Raw genomic sequence first — 17915 nt, 5'->3', positions numbered from 1 at the left:
AATGCTTAGGACGGACTGAAAGAATCCGTTCGATGGTAGCCTGTAAATATTAGTTCACTTTCATTGCAAAGGTAAAAAGGAAATTCACCACACACTACGCGTATGTTGTAATTTATACATATGTATGTGTGTGTGAAATATTATGCTATTTTATTTGCCAAATATTCAAGAGTGGCCGAACTCCACACATATTTGATGCAATATTTCTTAGAAATTTTATGAAGCAAAAACTAACGATGAGTTCAAAAGACGAACGATCTTCTAAAAGAATTTGTATGTATCGATGAACGAAGAGCATAGAGCTGCTGAGGCTGTCTTACGGTCATGAACTTGATATCTTGGTTATATGGTCGCCAGGTTCAGAGTTCCACATAACGGTTTTTGTAGCGGCTGTATAAGTGAGGAATAATCCAAAGACCAAGAAGCAGTAGAAGCCACTCAGAATTTACTGAATGAATACCCCGTACTTTCATGTATGCGCTTCAGATATCTAGACGATTATTCCATTGGCAACTTGTACAGTTTAAGCAAAATTCCATTGGTATATATGATCAGATTTGCAAAAAGATTGGGATACTTTAAGATAAAAAAGGGAAAATCTTCTAGAAGAAACAGCAATGGGCATCTATTGTAACCGAGTGTACTCTTATTCAAGAATAACTCATCTAACCGAATTCAGCTAAGATGATGCAAACGTTTCGGGATCTAATCGGCAATTGACTGGTCGAGAAAAACTGTTTTATTTCCGTAAATTTGTATCGACCAAATGGCTAACAGTGAAGAAAATCGAAATCTATTGACGAAGAAGAAGATCAAAATCTTTTATATTTTTTTAATAAAAAAAATGTGTTTATTAAAGCTATTATTAGAAGCAAGTGAATAGGCAAAAACCTGAAATATACAGGGTGGTCCGTATAATATGTTTCTAATCATGTATAGTAATATTTTCACAGTGACAGCTCTTTCGCGCTGGAAATATTAGCAGAAAGTCAGTGCCATATCTCCGAAATTAGTCGCTTTATGCTTGAGCAACGTTGGAAAATATTGCACATTCATTTTCAAAGTCAGTGTTGGGCGATTCAAATAATGAGTCTATTGAAAATAAGTCCACGAAAGAAGTTATTTCACGAAGAGCATTTTAGTCTGAGCGCCGCTGTTAACAAGAAAGAATTTCGCATCTGAGGATCGGAAACCCCGCACGTGATGTCCAGAAGCTAATGCATTCTCAGAGAGTGACAGTTTGGTGTGGATTTTGGAGCAGTGAGATCATTGGCATATTTCTCTTTGAAATTGCTGCTAGAAACGCCGCTTAGAAATGCTGCTTCGATCGGCGGTGAGCGTTAAAGAAGTATAATAAACAATTGTTTGTGACCGGAAATCGAAGAAACGGACTTGGACAATTTTTGGTTAAAGGGGGTATGTACGCCTTACCCCAATCGATTTTTTGCAAACCAAGTTCGGTAATCGTGTTATCAGCCGCCTCGACAATTTCAATTTCCCACTGCGGTTTAAGACCGTTAGACTTTTTTGTGCGGTGTCCGGTTATACGAGTAATTCATTAACGATTCTGAACCTAAAGGCGAACATCGAGTAAGCAATTCGTGAAATAAAGAAAGAAACCATCACTAAGGGAAACATACTTAACAGGATGCGCAACTGTGCAGACAGCCGATGCAGCCATATGAATGAAATCGTGTGCCCTTATCAATGGAAATGTTAACTATCATATTTGAAATAAGCCAATAATATACCGAAAAAAAGTATTTATGTTAATTTTTTTTATTTTATAAAAGAACCGAATATACTCGTATGTGATACCCTGTATAATAAAATCAATTAAGGACAAGAATTTTGTATCTACAAGCTATGTTTATTGTTAATTTTGTTAATTAAGTACGTAGAATTCAATTCAATTCAACGCGTCTACTTAAGACGACAAATAAGTTATTTTTCTTTTAATTCATTTTAATAATTTAATTATTTCATGAATGGAATTTACTAAATTTTCAGCCAATGTTTAGGTCATTCCTTTTCACTCATCAATTAAAAATGGTGAAGTTAAAGTAGAAATTTAAAAAAAAAATTATTATTTTTACTTAAATGGTTCCCGATTGTGTTAAAAATGATATGCAAATGACATTAAAAGGTGGGAAAAATGTCTGAATACTTCTATTTTAAATTTTTTCACATCACAGTTCGATGTACTCGTACACTTAAACGCGTTCTTTTCGAAACTACAATTTTCAAAACGGCCGGAATCATGGCTCGACCGAGCAAATCGTAATCAATTGATTTATAATTTTACCTGTATATCCACTTCACAATTGAGCATTGAATTATTTGAATAAATTAAACATCTTTTGAGCAGTTTTTTTTTTTTGCCGAACTCGTATATTGCGCACTTATGGATTAAAATTTCTTGATACCCTGAGCCACTGGATTTATATTCAGCAAGTCTAAAATCTTTGGAAAATTATACTCTGTTTTGAGGTAAAATTTCTTGCCAGCCTATGTCCAACATATTTTAGAGAGCAGCCAACAACAAAATTTCAGCAGAAGTCTATTATGCTATGTCAACTAACTATTTCTCTACAATTTCTAAAAACTCTCCTCACTATGGTCAAAGATAACACTGTCGCACAATTAGTCGCAATTAAATTTGACACGAAATGCAGATTTTTATAGGAACACAGGGTGATCAGGGTAACAATTTTCTGCCACCTTTTCCAACATTCGTGGCTTTATTCTTTCAACACTTCAAATTATGTTGATAGGTTAGTCTATATTGTTGGCAATGCGAGGGCCCACTTATGTGAGAATAAAAGGGAAAAAGACAAACAGGAAAGAATAAGGATTATTATTTACGGTTGACTTAACTTCCTATATTATATGTATATAAGAATAAGTTCTTATGATTCCGCGTGGGAACAGAGGGCCACTTCATACTACTAATAAAATTCATCAGGTTTGTGAAATCTAAACTTTCCTTTATCATCATATATGAAGAGCAGAATAGCTGAGGAGATGCTACGCTCCATCTTCCACCTCATCTTCTAGACAACTGGCTGCCGAAAAGACTGGAGGTCAATGGGTGATGGTCAATGTTTGAAAAAAAAACCCACAGAATTCGAGAGCTGGGGCTTTGTTAGCCTTAGAAGTCCCCTTGAGTGTCTTTGACCACAGATTTTAAGGAAATGTTAATCCCCCCTCGCGGTTCACCTATCAAGCTAGGACATGCGCCCAGCACTTTCTCACAATGCTCCTCTTACCAGGCACACAAATGAGTTCAATATCGAAGTATTCGGCTGCGGACAAGAGAGAGCATTCACCAACTTATTTTCAGCGCACCAGCAATGAGCTCAGGGTCTAATTGGTTGGCTGTTCGAATAAATACTTACCTTAACGTAACGCAATGCGATTTGTAACTAGGGATAAATATTACAAGGAATTGCCTCATAATTTTTACGAGTTGATATTTTATCTGCGTCATAAATTCGAATTATTTGGAAGTTTTGGTTATTATAAATATTGAGGAAGTAAATAATAAACAAGAAAAGAAGGAATAATAAAAATGCCTGCTTTGCTAGCTCAAAAACCCGCTAACGTAAAAAAAACTACAACCTAACATAACTGAATCGTGGTCTCCTTTCCCAATTCGTGGAGTTTTTCTTGAAGTTAAAGATTTTGTTACCTACAATCGGAGTGACCTACAGTTTTATGTCCTCTGAACAACAGATGGTTTTTGTGAGAAGCTTTTTAACGCTGCGTTTCGAACCCTTTATAATCGAATGGTAGTGACTCATACACTCACTCGATTACGGCTAAAAATTGCATAACAATGGCGAATATTTCTTTTCTAATTTTCACTCCTCTTTGTTTTAGCAAGTTCCCATTCAAATCTAAATTCTTTTAAATTTGTTTATTTCCGATTTTGCCTCAAACGATTGGAAGAATGTCTCACTATATTTGTTAGTTGGGTAAAAATATTCATGCATACATACATACATGTATACATATATACCCTACCATCATACCATTGCAAGCACGCATTGTATGCATTTGTCAGTTGCCATGGTTTTTGTTTGCTCAAACCGGAAGGATATGATGCGTCAAAGAGAATAATTTTAAAAACAGAGAAACGGTGGCGTTATTCGATGACTTATAAAATATTCTTTAGTTAAATTTCATTTTGCAGACTTTTACTAATCATAACTGCCATGCATGTAAGGCAATTTTGCTTTGACGGAATGATTCCATAGGAACGATTATAAATTTTGGCATGTCCTCTGATACAGACTTAAAATACTCACTAACGTGGATGCAAATATATTTATTTTCATAAGTAGTAAGCGAGCCAAGAACTCTAAATCTGTTCTTAGGTTTTTAGCAAACAATTATTTCTAGTAGTACCCTATTTTTTAATTGACAAAATAGAACATATGGTATAACAAAACATATTATTAAAAAAAATTGTGCGGTTTATAGACCCCATACAATGCAAAAGCGAAGCAGTGGTCCCAACGATTTCCGTTTGGTAATTGCATATGAGCATTTATTCCATTGCTCAGAAAGCCATTTGAGAAAGGATGGTCTCAAGAAAAAGCTCAATGTATGGATGACACATTATTTGTCGCAAAAGACAACTCTTCAGTTGGAAGTTACAAAGCTTCACAAATAAATGTCTTCGAATTATATGTAAAGTTTTTTGGCCGAACACTATCCGAAATACGGACTTGTGGCAGATCATCGAGCGAGATCCAATCCAAAAGGTGATAAGAGGTCGTAAATGGCGATAGACACACTCTTAGAAAGGACAGGGAAAACATTAGCAGAACAGAATTGGAATGGAACCCACAAGAACACAGACAACACGGTCGTCCACGAAATACTTCGTGAATTAGAAGCGTTTAACCAAACGTGGGACGTCGCAAAGAGAGCAGCAGTTAATTTAATAAGATTTAAATGTTTTGCTGAAGCCCTATATTCCCAAGTGGAACAATAAAGGAATAAAAAAAATTAAAATAAAAAAGGATTAAGAAGCCAACTATTTTCACTTTAGTTTGGAGAGATCTTTTAGTTTTAGCACTGATAATAAACACTTTAGTTAAATTGGCAATGCATATTTTCACATGTTTTATCCAATATCTCTATTAAAACACCAAATGTATTGCAAAGTTTGCTCGAACTAATAAATCGCATTTCACTGTTTTATATACTTACATTTGTTTACTGGGCATAATATTTCTGCTATCGTTTTCGCAGAGAGCGATCAAGTTCTTTCCTTTTCTCCCTACTGCAAAAATTCAAAAATAGATTCAGGAGCGTCGAATTTCAGTTGTCACCCCATACAGAACCTTTTATTATTGCATCATGCGTTCTGTGTCATAAACCACAATTTTTTTATTTTTATTTTTTTCCTTGTTCACACCTCTCGCGAGCATAGGGCTTCAACAAGACTTGTCTGGCGTTGGTTTCGCTAATCTAATCTAATCTAATCTAATCTAATCTGGCAGGTTAGGTGATTAGCCTGCCGCTAACGCTACGACACAAATACTTTATATACATATAATATAATCAATTTTGTTAACCGAACAAGAAATTTGCAAAGAGAACAGAATAAAATAAAATAAATTTTTGCAGCTAATAAAGATAAGTTATTGAACATGTAATCGATCGTTTTGAATTTCATAACAAAAAAGATTTACATCACTCTAAAAAATATACCCGTTACATATTGTAACTTTAAAATTAAGTTTTGAATCATCCCATATTTTAAAGAGAGCATTTTCTCTTCACTGTTCCTTGCACCGCTGTACTGCGCAGATTCCAACATTTTGGTAAAAACCAAAACAAAGTTCAAACTCACCAAAAAGGATTTACCACATATCCATGCTTGTATGTGTATATAAGTACATACATACGTAACTATGCAGCTGATTTCGTGATTATTGTTTTTCCTTTATCCGCTTTGTAGCGCCTTTTGCACTTTTTGTAAGCTCACTTCACTACATACATATTTCGCTACTCTTCGCTATTTCACGCTTTTCACGCTTTTCACGCTTTTCACACTTTTCATGCTTTTCGCGTTTTGTTATTTTATGCATTATTGCATTTGGAGGTCAACAAACAAAACGCAAAAGAAACTAAGCCAATTTCAAAGGCAAGTTCATACAACGGTCAATTGCCCAATTTTATGCCAACTATAAAGTGTGTCGAATGGTAATAAAAAAGGGGAAGAAAATATGAAAGAAGCAGGAAAATCAGTAAAAATCTACGCATTGAATATGGGCAAGCAGACAATTTGAACGGTGACTACAAACCAAAAGGTAAAGGGAAAATAACAGAAACTTTGTTACTCACAGAGCAACAATAAAAATACGCTAATCAACAGACCGACTGACCCACCAATGAGCAGTCAAAGGCTCCAGCATAATATTCTGAACTGGTGAAATGCCAAACTAAAGTGGAGCAAAGAAACCTTGAGTCGGGACGATCGTTGTGTTAGTGAGTAGTCTGTAGTTGGTGGTAGTCGACAAAGAGGAGTTGGAATATGTGACTTGAATGGCGCAACATATGATATATGTACGAATACATACTCACTTGAGAACAAGGCATGAACGCATAAGTAAATATGTATTTCCCAATACATTGAGGCGTACTATTTGTATACATATATGTGCGTCTATGTATGTATGTGTAGATGCTTGTTTGAGCTCATTTGCTTGTTGGCATAGTGAGTCATTTGCAGTTGCATTTTCTTGCTGCTATAGTCGATTGTTTTTTGTGTTTAAATGTTACTGCTATTGTTGTTGGCGTCACGCAAAACGCGCGTAAGAGGATGTTTGTGTGTGACACAATTCCTCTGCCGCAAGACCAAGTTGGCGCCTGATTTGCCTGTGTACACACCCACTATTTCCCTTTCTCTGGGTATTCGAGATATTTGTGTACATATTAAGATGCAATGACCATCAATTTGTTTTATGCAATAATAAAAAGCCTGACACCTAGTCAAAAGACAAAACTAAAATTAATCAAGAAACTTATCCAGGAAAATATCAAAATACATATAAACAATCAATTAGAACATAAACTCTGTCACATTAATACTAGCGATCCTTCAAAAATATGTACTGTTAAAAAATCGTTTCTCAAAAATCAAGATGAAACCATCAGTCACCTTTCTATCCCCTTTGCTTCATCCGAACTGATACAAGAGTCGGGACTAGATAACTCTTTAATTGAAAAGAATCTTGCAACCAACAGCTACATTATTAAAAACAACAAAGACGTAGTTGATGTGATTGGCGTCCTCTTCGAAGCAATCCACTCTTCAAAACAGAATGTACGTACTAATCTAGTTCACTCACAAGTAGATGTATGCTTCAATTAGTTTTTAAGAACAAAAACTTTATTTGATAGCATCGCATCGCAGAAAACAACTTTTAGCAACGAAAAAAGAGCAAATGACCTTCACGAAGAACATACTGAAAGCTTTTTCATTCTACCTAATGACCTCGCTGGGGTATTCGCAAATTTAAAAAGTAAATTGTCAGCAGGTTTAGATCATTCATTCTAAAAAACCTTCCCTCAGAGATAATTTTAGAATATTGTACTCTATTTAACAACATGTTGAACAATGCATATTTCCCACCTAAAATGATTGTTATACCCAAAAAAGACAAAAAAAAAATAGTATTAAAAATTTTAGGCCAATCAGCTTGCTTCCAAATATTAGCAAAGTCTTCGAAATGGTAATAAATATGAACATCAATAGAATACTCGAAAATAACAACCTGATCAGCCAAAAACAATTTGGCTTTAAATATAGATATTCGACTACTCATGCTATCAACCTTCTAGTCTCGGAAATAAACTGGAACTGGAATAAAAAATACGTCACAGGAGCTTGCTTCCTAGATATCGAAAAAGCGTTTGACCAAGTATGGATAGAAGGACTTATAACAAAACTTATCGGATACAAATTTCCTCTCCATCTGATTATATTAATTTACAATATGCTCTGTAATAGAACATTCTCGGTATGGATAAATAATATAACAAGCAGTCGAGATTACTATATAAAAAATGGACTACATACTAGACCTACTGCATAAAATCGACAATATAATAGCCTTCGCAGATGATGTTGTTATTTACCACTCAGACAATACAATTGCCAACATAAACACACATCTCCAACTTAAATACAATATTGTAGAAGAATATTCAACGGACTGGCACCTCAAATTAAACACCAACAAATGTGAAAATATGCTATTCCGTCCCCCTATCAAAAAATGCAACACTAACATCAAAAAAAACTGGAAAAATTTCAAAATTAAATCTGAGAGCAAAAATACCACAATTCAACAAACCGATAAAGTCAAATACCTCGGCATATACTTAGATAAGTTGTTGTACTACAATCACCACATTAACAACCAAATAAAGAAAACTACTAGAGCATATTATGTTTATAAGAAAATGTTCTCGACGAAATTTCTGCATAACAGGCTAAAATCAATTATGTATCAGGCATTGGTAAGACCTATACTCACATATGGGTGTCCTATTTGGTATAACTTGTCACCATCTTACATGGAAAGGATAAGAAAACTGGAAAGAAGGATTCTAAGATCATGCACTTTCTTATATAGGACAGCAAAAAGCAACTACACCAAATATGAAACGAATGCAAAAGTATATAACACAGCCAAAGTACCCAGAATCGACTGTCATATAATAAATTTAATTAGGAGACACATAATGCGCTGTCTTTACAATAATAATAACACTCTAATAAGGGCACCTTACCATGAAAGCGATGAATATTTCCTGTCAACCATTAAAAATGGATTTACACCACCGGAAACATTCCTCTATCTTGATAAGAACGGTTTTTATACAAAATAAGGGCCATATATTTATCACATTCATAGAAGAGCCAACGTTAAAACAGTCACGTCAAAAGCCCTTAACAGAGAAAACCAACGTTTTGATACATACATCTCCCCCAGAGACAAAATAGAAGCCCTTGATATTAATAAAAAATGCTGGTGGCTAAACAATACACAAACGTAAACACTATTTCCTTCCTACTTCCTTTTAAACCATTTTATTTTCTATTAAAAAAGCTAAGCATGCACTGTTTTTTACAGGATTTTTTTTTTGCAATATAATCATAAAATATTATAAAAGCTTCAAATTAAAGCAGACACATCTAAAATACCATCAATTAATAAAATGTTACTATATATATATGTATCTATAAGAAGCTCGTTATGTACTTGAGAACTCGTCTAGAGTCATTGTATAATCATATTATATATTTACTTAAAACTATTGTTTATTTTAGTACATAACATTATTAATACCAAATAAATAATCAACTTAAAAAAAAAAAAGATAAAATGTTACATATGTTTTTAACGAAGTACATATTATGTGCAGTAGCGTTAAAAATGTTAACGTTAGCCCATAACAATGGGTTGGACAATAGGAAAACCCAAAAATACAATGGGGATATAAAATTTTTTGTTCCTTGATTTTCAAAATCTGACCGTGATAGCAGGTCGATTCCGGGCGCATTTCTTATTTTCTTGGTGAAAGTAGATCATATAGATAAGTTCATTAAAATCGGAGCGCGCTTCATATCTTTGGCAGTCGTTTATATGGAAGCGTTACACTATGCCACACTCACAAGCGGCATCCGCACACAAAAAAGGGTGCGAATTTCGAAAGTAGGCCCACGCATTGAACAAAATATCAAATGAAATCTTAGTTGACATCGAATCGAACACATCGGGTCGGAGCTGAAACGTAAAGTTTTGGAAGAACGAAAACACTGTTTAACTTCAACTCAAGATAGAAAGCGAATTAAGTTAGCGCTCAAACGCAGTACCTTCATGGCAAATCTATGGCAATTTATGCTATGGAGTCATGCATTAAAAAATAAATAGGAACTAACTCTTTTGCAATTACGTACGTTCAAAATTCAAACAAAAATATAATGCATCAAAATACACATGCGATACAAAGAATATTTTTATTTTTATTTGCAAATTTATTGCCATAATATTGCGTTGACAATTAAGTAATTGCGGATTTCACTTCTATATGGTTTCAGTTGAATTTTTAAGTTTGCAGAAGAAGTACAAATGTGAAACACATTTTGTTATTTGATAGTTAATAATTCAGCTATTAATCAGTAAACAAAATTGCTTGATCGGTTGCGTAGTTTTCGTTTGGTGTTCGTTGAAAAATGGACAATCAAAAGGAACATTTTCGTCATATTTTGGTTTTTTATTTCCGCAAAGGGAAAACCGCATCTCAAGCTCATAAAAAGTTATGTACTGTTTATGGTGACGAAGCAGTGTCAAAATTTGTTTGCTAAATTTCGTTCTGCTGATTTTTCACTCAAAGATGAAAAACGCTCTGGTCGTCCTGTCGAAGTTGATGTTGATGTTGATGTTGAAATAATCCATTTTTAAAACCACTGATAACTGGCAATGAAAAATGGGTGGTTTACAACAATATCAGGCGGAAAAGATCGTGGAGCAGGCCAGGTGAATCAAACAACATCAAAATCTGATATTCATCAGAAGAAGGTTTTGTTATCAGTTTGGTGCGATTCCAAAGGAATTGTTTACTTTGAACTCTTACTAACCAACCGAATGATCAATTCTGATGTCTACATTGAACAACTAACGAAATTAAACAATGCAGTTGAAGAAAAGCGGCCCGAATAGGCAAAAAGTATTGCATTTCATCATGACAATGCAAGGCCAAACACGTCTTGGGCCACTCGGCAAAAATTATTGGAGCTTGGTTGGGATGTTTTGCCACATCCACCATATAGTCCTGACCTTACACCATCTGATTACTTTACAAATATCCTTGAGTGGTAAACATTTCAATAATGAAGATGATGACAAATCGTACCCGATTCAGTTTTTTGCTAATAAAAACCAGAAGTCTTATAAACGTGGGATTATGATGCTGCCTGAAAGATGGCAAAAGGTCTTGATCAAAATGAGTAATATATCACAGAATAAAGTTATTTAGTTCCATGAAAAAATTGTCTTTGATCTTATAAAAAAAACAAATCCGCAATTATGGTACTTAGTTGCCAACCCAATAGTTTGCTTAATAATATATTCAAAGTATTCGAGCATTCGGTTATCCACATGTTGATTATCCATTTTGTTGTCTTACTATGAAACGACATGCATGCGATTTATTAAATTTTTCTCGTAGTATTAACATTAAATTCAATACCGCTCCTGTCAAATACTGTCTACTAATAGATAGCTGCCAAGTTTTGAGCGTGCTTCGTTATTTAATTTGTATTTCATAGTCATTCAATGCAGACGACTTCGTGAATTTCAACGAAAATGAAAAAAAAGTGAAGTTTATTTGCTCAAGCAAGGGAGGGTCCAAGGTGGATCTGTTAAAGGTTATATCAGTAGATCAGCTGATTTGTTTTTTTCTTTCGTCATGTACATTCGGATGGCATCACAAAATGAAATAACGAAAAGCCGTTCCATTCGCACCATCGTCGTATGCTTTTATCTTCAAATGAGGGTCGGCTGCTCAAGGCAGGCCATCCTTTTCTTTTTCTTTTCTATTTTCTTCTGCCGTTACATTCCAATGTACAAAATTTTGTTGTTGGCCTTTTAATGAACACGTCTTGAATTCGACATATAAGCTTTACCCTGTAGTAACATTAAATCGAAAACTGTTCCTGTCAACTACCATCTATCAATAGACAACTTACTTAACTAGACAATTAGTAGATTGTAATTTAATTTGTGTTTTTTAACTAGACAATTAGCAGTCTAACTAATTTAATTTGTGTTTTATAGAATTATATTAAACATAATTTTTTGCGTAAAAAACGCATCACCGAAGCCAAAGAAAAGCTTGATAAAGGTTATGGAAACTCTGTACCATCAATTTCAATTATTAAAAAGTGGAATTCCGTTGTGGTTGTACCAGTACAAGTCACCAGTACGTCAAACATACAGGGTCCCTATGACAGGGTCATCACGCTGGAAATTGTCGATAAAATCTATAGAATGGTGTTGGACAAACAGGAAAACCAAAGTGCGTAAGTTAGCTGAGGCAGTGCGCATATCAACTGAGGTTACATATATGTATCGGGTGCTGTGTTACTAACTAATAACTATGGTTTGATAGCTGAGATTTGCCATTCTGTTGACATTTCTGTTCAGTAAGGTTTGGCTAGTCATCATGAATCGTTTAACACCAGAAGAAGGTTTCCAAATTGTGGAAGTATACTTTGAAAAAAAAAAAAATCTTTTCGCGAAGTTCATAGAGCACTGGCGGCATCATCGGTCCTTATTTCTTTCAAAATACTTTTACTATGAATGGCGATCGCTATCAGGCCATGCTGATTGAATTTTTGTTGAATGATGCATGCAGACTCACGGCAGTGATAACTGGCCCATAGGTGAACAAGCTGCTAAAATGGGCATCCCTACAATTCATACTGTCATAGTTGTAATAAACCCGAGAAAAGAAAACTATCTCCCATTTCCTCTGTGAATGCCCTGTCCTATGAAAGGCGAGGTTGTTAACCCTTGCCAAACCGCTTTGTGAGAACCTCAAAGAGCTGGCTGGTACAAAAATAAACAAACTTATAAGGTTTTTCTATCGTACATACTGAATAGAGTCGTGTACGAGTATATCACCCGTATAACTTGCTGGTAGCGAGGATGTGGCAACAAAATGGTGCGGAAGCATTAATTAGATTCTTGGTGAATCACCATTTAAACCAACCAACGAACCAACCAGTGGCGGATCTACCTAATGGCTTTTTGGGCTTCAGCCCAGGGCCCCCCCAAAGGGCCCCCAGCCACCAATAAAAATAAAATACGAATGCCCTGCAAGACGCACTGATATTTTACTACCACACTCACATTAGTTTTCTACTAAAAACACTAGACGGCCAGAACCGTTTAAACGGTTAAGTGCCAACTAATTAAGTACTCACACTTTTTGACAGTGCTGATCCTGCGCTGACATAAACATTGATACTTGACTTTATATATGTTCTTTTGTTTGCACACGTGTGCAAGAGAGCTGCGACCGAAACCAACAATATCGTACTTACAAAACAGTATATGAGGAAGTTATTGATAAACAAACAGATAGTGAAACAAATTATAAATCAAATAAATAACGACGACACAAAGTATTATTAAATTGTGATGGATTCAACTCCAGATCTGTCTCACAATGACCAATTTGCTATTGTATTACGATACTGTTTTCAGGGAAATGTGTACGAGAGATGTGTCTCATTCATCAAAATTAGTAGTCATACTGGTTTACACTTATTTAATATTCTACAAGACTTTTTAGAAAAAAATGGGCTGGTACTGGATAACTGTAGGGGACAGTCTTATGACAACGCAGCCAATATGTCGGGTCAGTACAAAGGTGTCCAATCATTAATTAAACAAAAAAGTAAAAGTGCGGATTATGTACCATGTGCTGCACATTCCCTTAACCTAGTTGGTGAAGAATGTGTTAAAGTTGCAACCGAAATTGTAAATTTTTTTGGAGAGGTGCAAAAATATATGTTTTCTTTTCATCTTCAATCCACAGGTGGGAATTGTTACATCGTGAAATGCAACTAAAATATACGTTAAAAAGTTTAAGCCAAACCAGATGGTCTTGTCATTATGAGGCTGTCAAAGCCTTAAAAAATCATTATTCTGAAATTATGAAAATTTTAAAAACTTTTAACGAAAATGAGGATGAGAAAGCTGATTTCAGAAAAGAGGCACGAAGTTTATTTGATAAACTGGCGAAACTCTCATTTGCAATTTTGATCAAATTTTGCGAAGAAATTTTGGAGAGGTTTCATGTAGTAAATAAAAAAATACAATAAATATTTGCGAAGGCTCTAAATTAATTGTTTCGTTAAAAGACTTCGTGTACAACATACGACAGCATTCGGCTCAGAAGCTAAAAGAGTGCGAAGGGAAAGCTAAAAAATTAATTACTAGTATGGAAACAAATTACAGCGACGTTTAAAAGAGACAAATTACTTCAAAATTTGCCGATAAGTCTACTGCTAAAGTCTCAGTGTGCGGCACAGAAAAATTTAAAAGAGACACGCTAAACGTTGCATTGGATAAACTGATTATGGATTTAAATGAAAGGGGTGAAGTCTATGAGGCAACCAGCAAAAAATTTAATTTTTTAATGGATTGGAAATGGAAATTAAATGGACATGGAAAGTGTACGCAATATTGTAAAATATTATTCAGATGACGTAGATGAAAATTTAGTAAATGAATGCATTCAATTAAAATCATATTTACTACAATCTAAATCAGACTGCTACACCTCTTGCAGTGAAATTTATAAGCTTATCTATGAAAGGGAACTTGTTGGTGTATTTCCTAATTGTTACACCATCTTAAAATTTTTTTTTTACGTTACGCATCACCAGCTGCGAAGCGGAGCGCTCTTTCTCCAGGATGTCATATATTGAAAATAAGTATAGGACAACAATGTCGAACAATCGACTTAATCATTTATCTCTTCTTTCGATAAATTGTGATCTAACAAAGGATTTAGCAGTTGATGAGCAAATAATGGAATTCGCTGCACGAAAATGCAGAAAGATTGATTTGTAATTTAATATTCTTTATTGTCATATTTGTTTTGATAAATAAATGTTTTTATAAAATGATTTTTTTTCTGATAACTATATACTGCATCACTATAGAAAACAAGGCCCCCGAGTAACATTAGCCCAGGGCCCCACTATGTCACGATCCGCCCCTCGAACCAATACAGCGCTGACGACGCGCCGGCCAAGAAAGCGGGCCTTTCGAGCGAACACGGCTCATTGAAAGTCAAGGAGGATCTGTCGGCGACAGTTTTTTGAGATGCAAGCGGTGTTATCTCCAGAAGTTATACTGAAATGGGTAAAACGGTCACAGGCAAAAATTATTCAGAACTTTTAGAATAGAATAGAAAAATGCTGTTTCATGGCGAAAGTACATAATTTCGGCTACAAACTACTTACCCCATCCAGCGTATTCTCGAGATTAAGTCCACTGCGACTATTTCATATTTCCAAACCCTTGTTTTGAAGACCTTAAGACCATTTCCGAATAGATAATAAAATTAAAAAAAAACTGCACTAAATGTAAAGGGCTAAGAGAAGATTACATTGAGAAGAAAATAACACTTTTTTGTCTAAAAATATCTTTTATTCAAAAAGTCACTGAATTATCAAACTGCCCTAGTGCGTTCATTCAGCCTCTTACCAGCTACGCCGCCTAACAGTTGACTTACAAATCCAACTGTGGTAGATATACCTCTTCACACAATTACACACAGTAAAAGTAGCAAAGCGATCTGAAGCTGCAAACTCTCAGCAGCGCATACATTTTTACATATTTACTTATGCCTGAAAAACGCACATTTGCTGTCGCACGTTGCCACCCAGTGGACTCATTCTATATATAAGAGCAGTTGTGAACTTAATGATGCACCTGTTGGCTTAAATTCCATACAAATTGCTAAGCTTCCCTTTCCATTAACTGCACCTGTTTCGTATTTTGCTTCACTGCTCCTTTTACGCTCTGCCGTCTGATGGGCCATTTAACTGTTTCTTTTTCATATACCTTTCTCACTGATTCCTTGTTTAGCGGTGTATAATACAGGGCCGTTTGATGTCGAGCATATTTTTTTGTTTGTTTTGACAGTGTCTTTTAACAAATGTTAGGTAGAAAATCCACAATTTACCAAAATACATAAACTCATTGTATATTTCGTTAAATTGTGAATATATTCAGTCAAACAAAGGGCGGAAAATTTGAAAATTTTGGTCCTACTGGCTCCTTTATAAGACGTAAAAACACGAGTAACACATTCGTTCCGGCCGCTCAGTTAAAAATATCGCCACTGCAGGTGAAATTTGAATTTTGAATAATATCAAAATTTATCAACTGAATGCCTTTCATAAGAACCAATTTATTGCAAATGAAAATAAGAGAAAGAAAAAATAAATTCACGGAACTTTGATCGCCCAATTTGATGCCTTAAATTATATCAAAGAAAAAGCTTAAACTAGAAATATATAAAATGAATCTTTTCCGCTAGATGTCTTTAGTGAGCCATATCTCACGATTTATACAGGGTGGCTGATGAAAGCCGCTACCAAAAAAAAATTGAATAACTTTTTTTCTTTTTAAGTTATCTGTTCCATTTTTGTTTTAATTTGCAGATTGATCTTTAAAACTTATTAAAATGGATAACTGGGACACGCAAACAAGAATTTGGATAGTCCGCCGCTATCACGCACTGGAGTCCGTAGTTTTGGTACAGAGAGAGTACAGGCGGATGTTTGGCGGCGATCCCCCGAGCAGATGGACCATAATGAGATTGGTGAATAATTTTGCTGAGCAAGGAACAGTCGCAAGAAGGCCTTATCATCGAAACCCACCAGTTCGGACGGAGGAAACGATCGCTGCTGTAGCTGCAGCTATACAAAGCAATCCAAGGGTTTCAACAAGAAGCTTATCTGCTCAACTTGGTGTCAGCCGACAGTCTTTGCAAACAATAATGCACAAAGATTTAGACTTATTTCCCTACAAAATTCAAATGGTTAACAAACTGAATGCAGCAGACTTGCCGATTCGCTTGGAATTTTGCCAGAAGATCCTGCAAATGGTGAAAGAAGACCAAAACATGTTAAACTGCCTTTTCATGTCTGATGAGGCCCATTTCGATTTAAACGGCAATGTGAACAAACAAAATTGTCGAATATGAAGTACTTCTAACCCACAGATACTCCACGAGACGGAATTGCATCCTCTTCGCGTGACAGTGTGGTGTGCGGTTTCTTCACGCTGTATTGTCGGGCCTTATTTTTTTGAAGAAAATGGTCACACCGTTACGGTTACTGGAGACCGTTATTTGAAAATGCTGAAAGAATTTTTCTATCCAGAACTACGCCGAAAGAGAATTCCTTTCAACTCTGTGTGGTTTCAACAAGATGAGGCAACGTCTCACATAGCCCAGACTGTTATGACAGACTTGCGACGAAAATTTCCCAATAAACTGATTTCAAGAAACTCCGAATTTCGTTGGCCCCCCAGGTCGCCTGACCTTACTGCACCTGACTTTTTCTTGTGGGGTTTATGTAAACAAGAAGTTTATAAAACAAAGCCAACAAATTTGGATGAACTAAAACAATCCATTCGGGCAACAATTGCGGCTATTCCTGTCGCAACTCTCAAAGCAGCAATGAACAACTTTTTACTAAGATGCCGCACTTGTGTCAAGTAGCATGGGGGGTCATTTAAATTCAATTATTTTTAAAACTAGTTAAGCTACATTTAATAAAATTTAATGACCTTCAACTTGAAAAAAAAAATAAATGAATTCCATACACTAAAAAAAAAGTTATTTGAGTTTCTTAATGTAGCAAAATTCATGAGCCACCATGTAAATTGCACAGTTCCATACTGTACACCAATTTAAAAATAGTATACCTGTAACGTTTCAAAAAAGTTATTTGATAGTTTTGTGTTTAGTGAAGTCAGATATTCGCTGCAGCGTGAAAAGTCAAAACAAAAAAATGTCCGCTGTAAATGAACTCAATTTCATATCGAATGCAAAAGAAAAACAGCGTTTTCAACAATTTCGTTCTGATAGACCAATAATCGCAAATTGATTAAATCATTGATATCTTGGAGTAGGATTGACGTGTGAGTACTTTTTCGCTTTTCACTTTTTTTTTCTTTTTGGTGGGCGAGGTAGGTTTCAGATTCAGCGACCGTCGTCAACTGCGGCGAACGGTGTATCCACTAAAACAATCCCTCCTCCTCTTCTGGGGATGTTGCGATAATATTATATCGCCTTAT

The sequence above is a fragment of the Anastrepha obliqua genome, chromosome 1 (assembly GCF_027943255.1).
Source record: "Anastrepha obliqua isolate idAnaObli1 chromosome 1, idAnaObli1_1.0, whole genome shotgun sequence".
Taxonomy (NCBI): Eukaryota; Metazoa; Arthropoda; class Insecta; order Diptera; family Tephritidae; genus Anastrepha; species Anastrepha obliqua.
The sequence above is the reverse complement of the archived record's forward strand: the minus strand, read 5'-3'. Positions refer to the sequence as shown.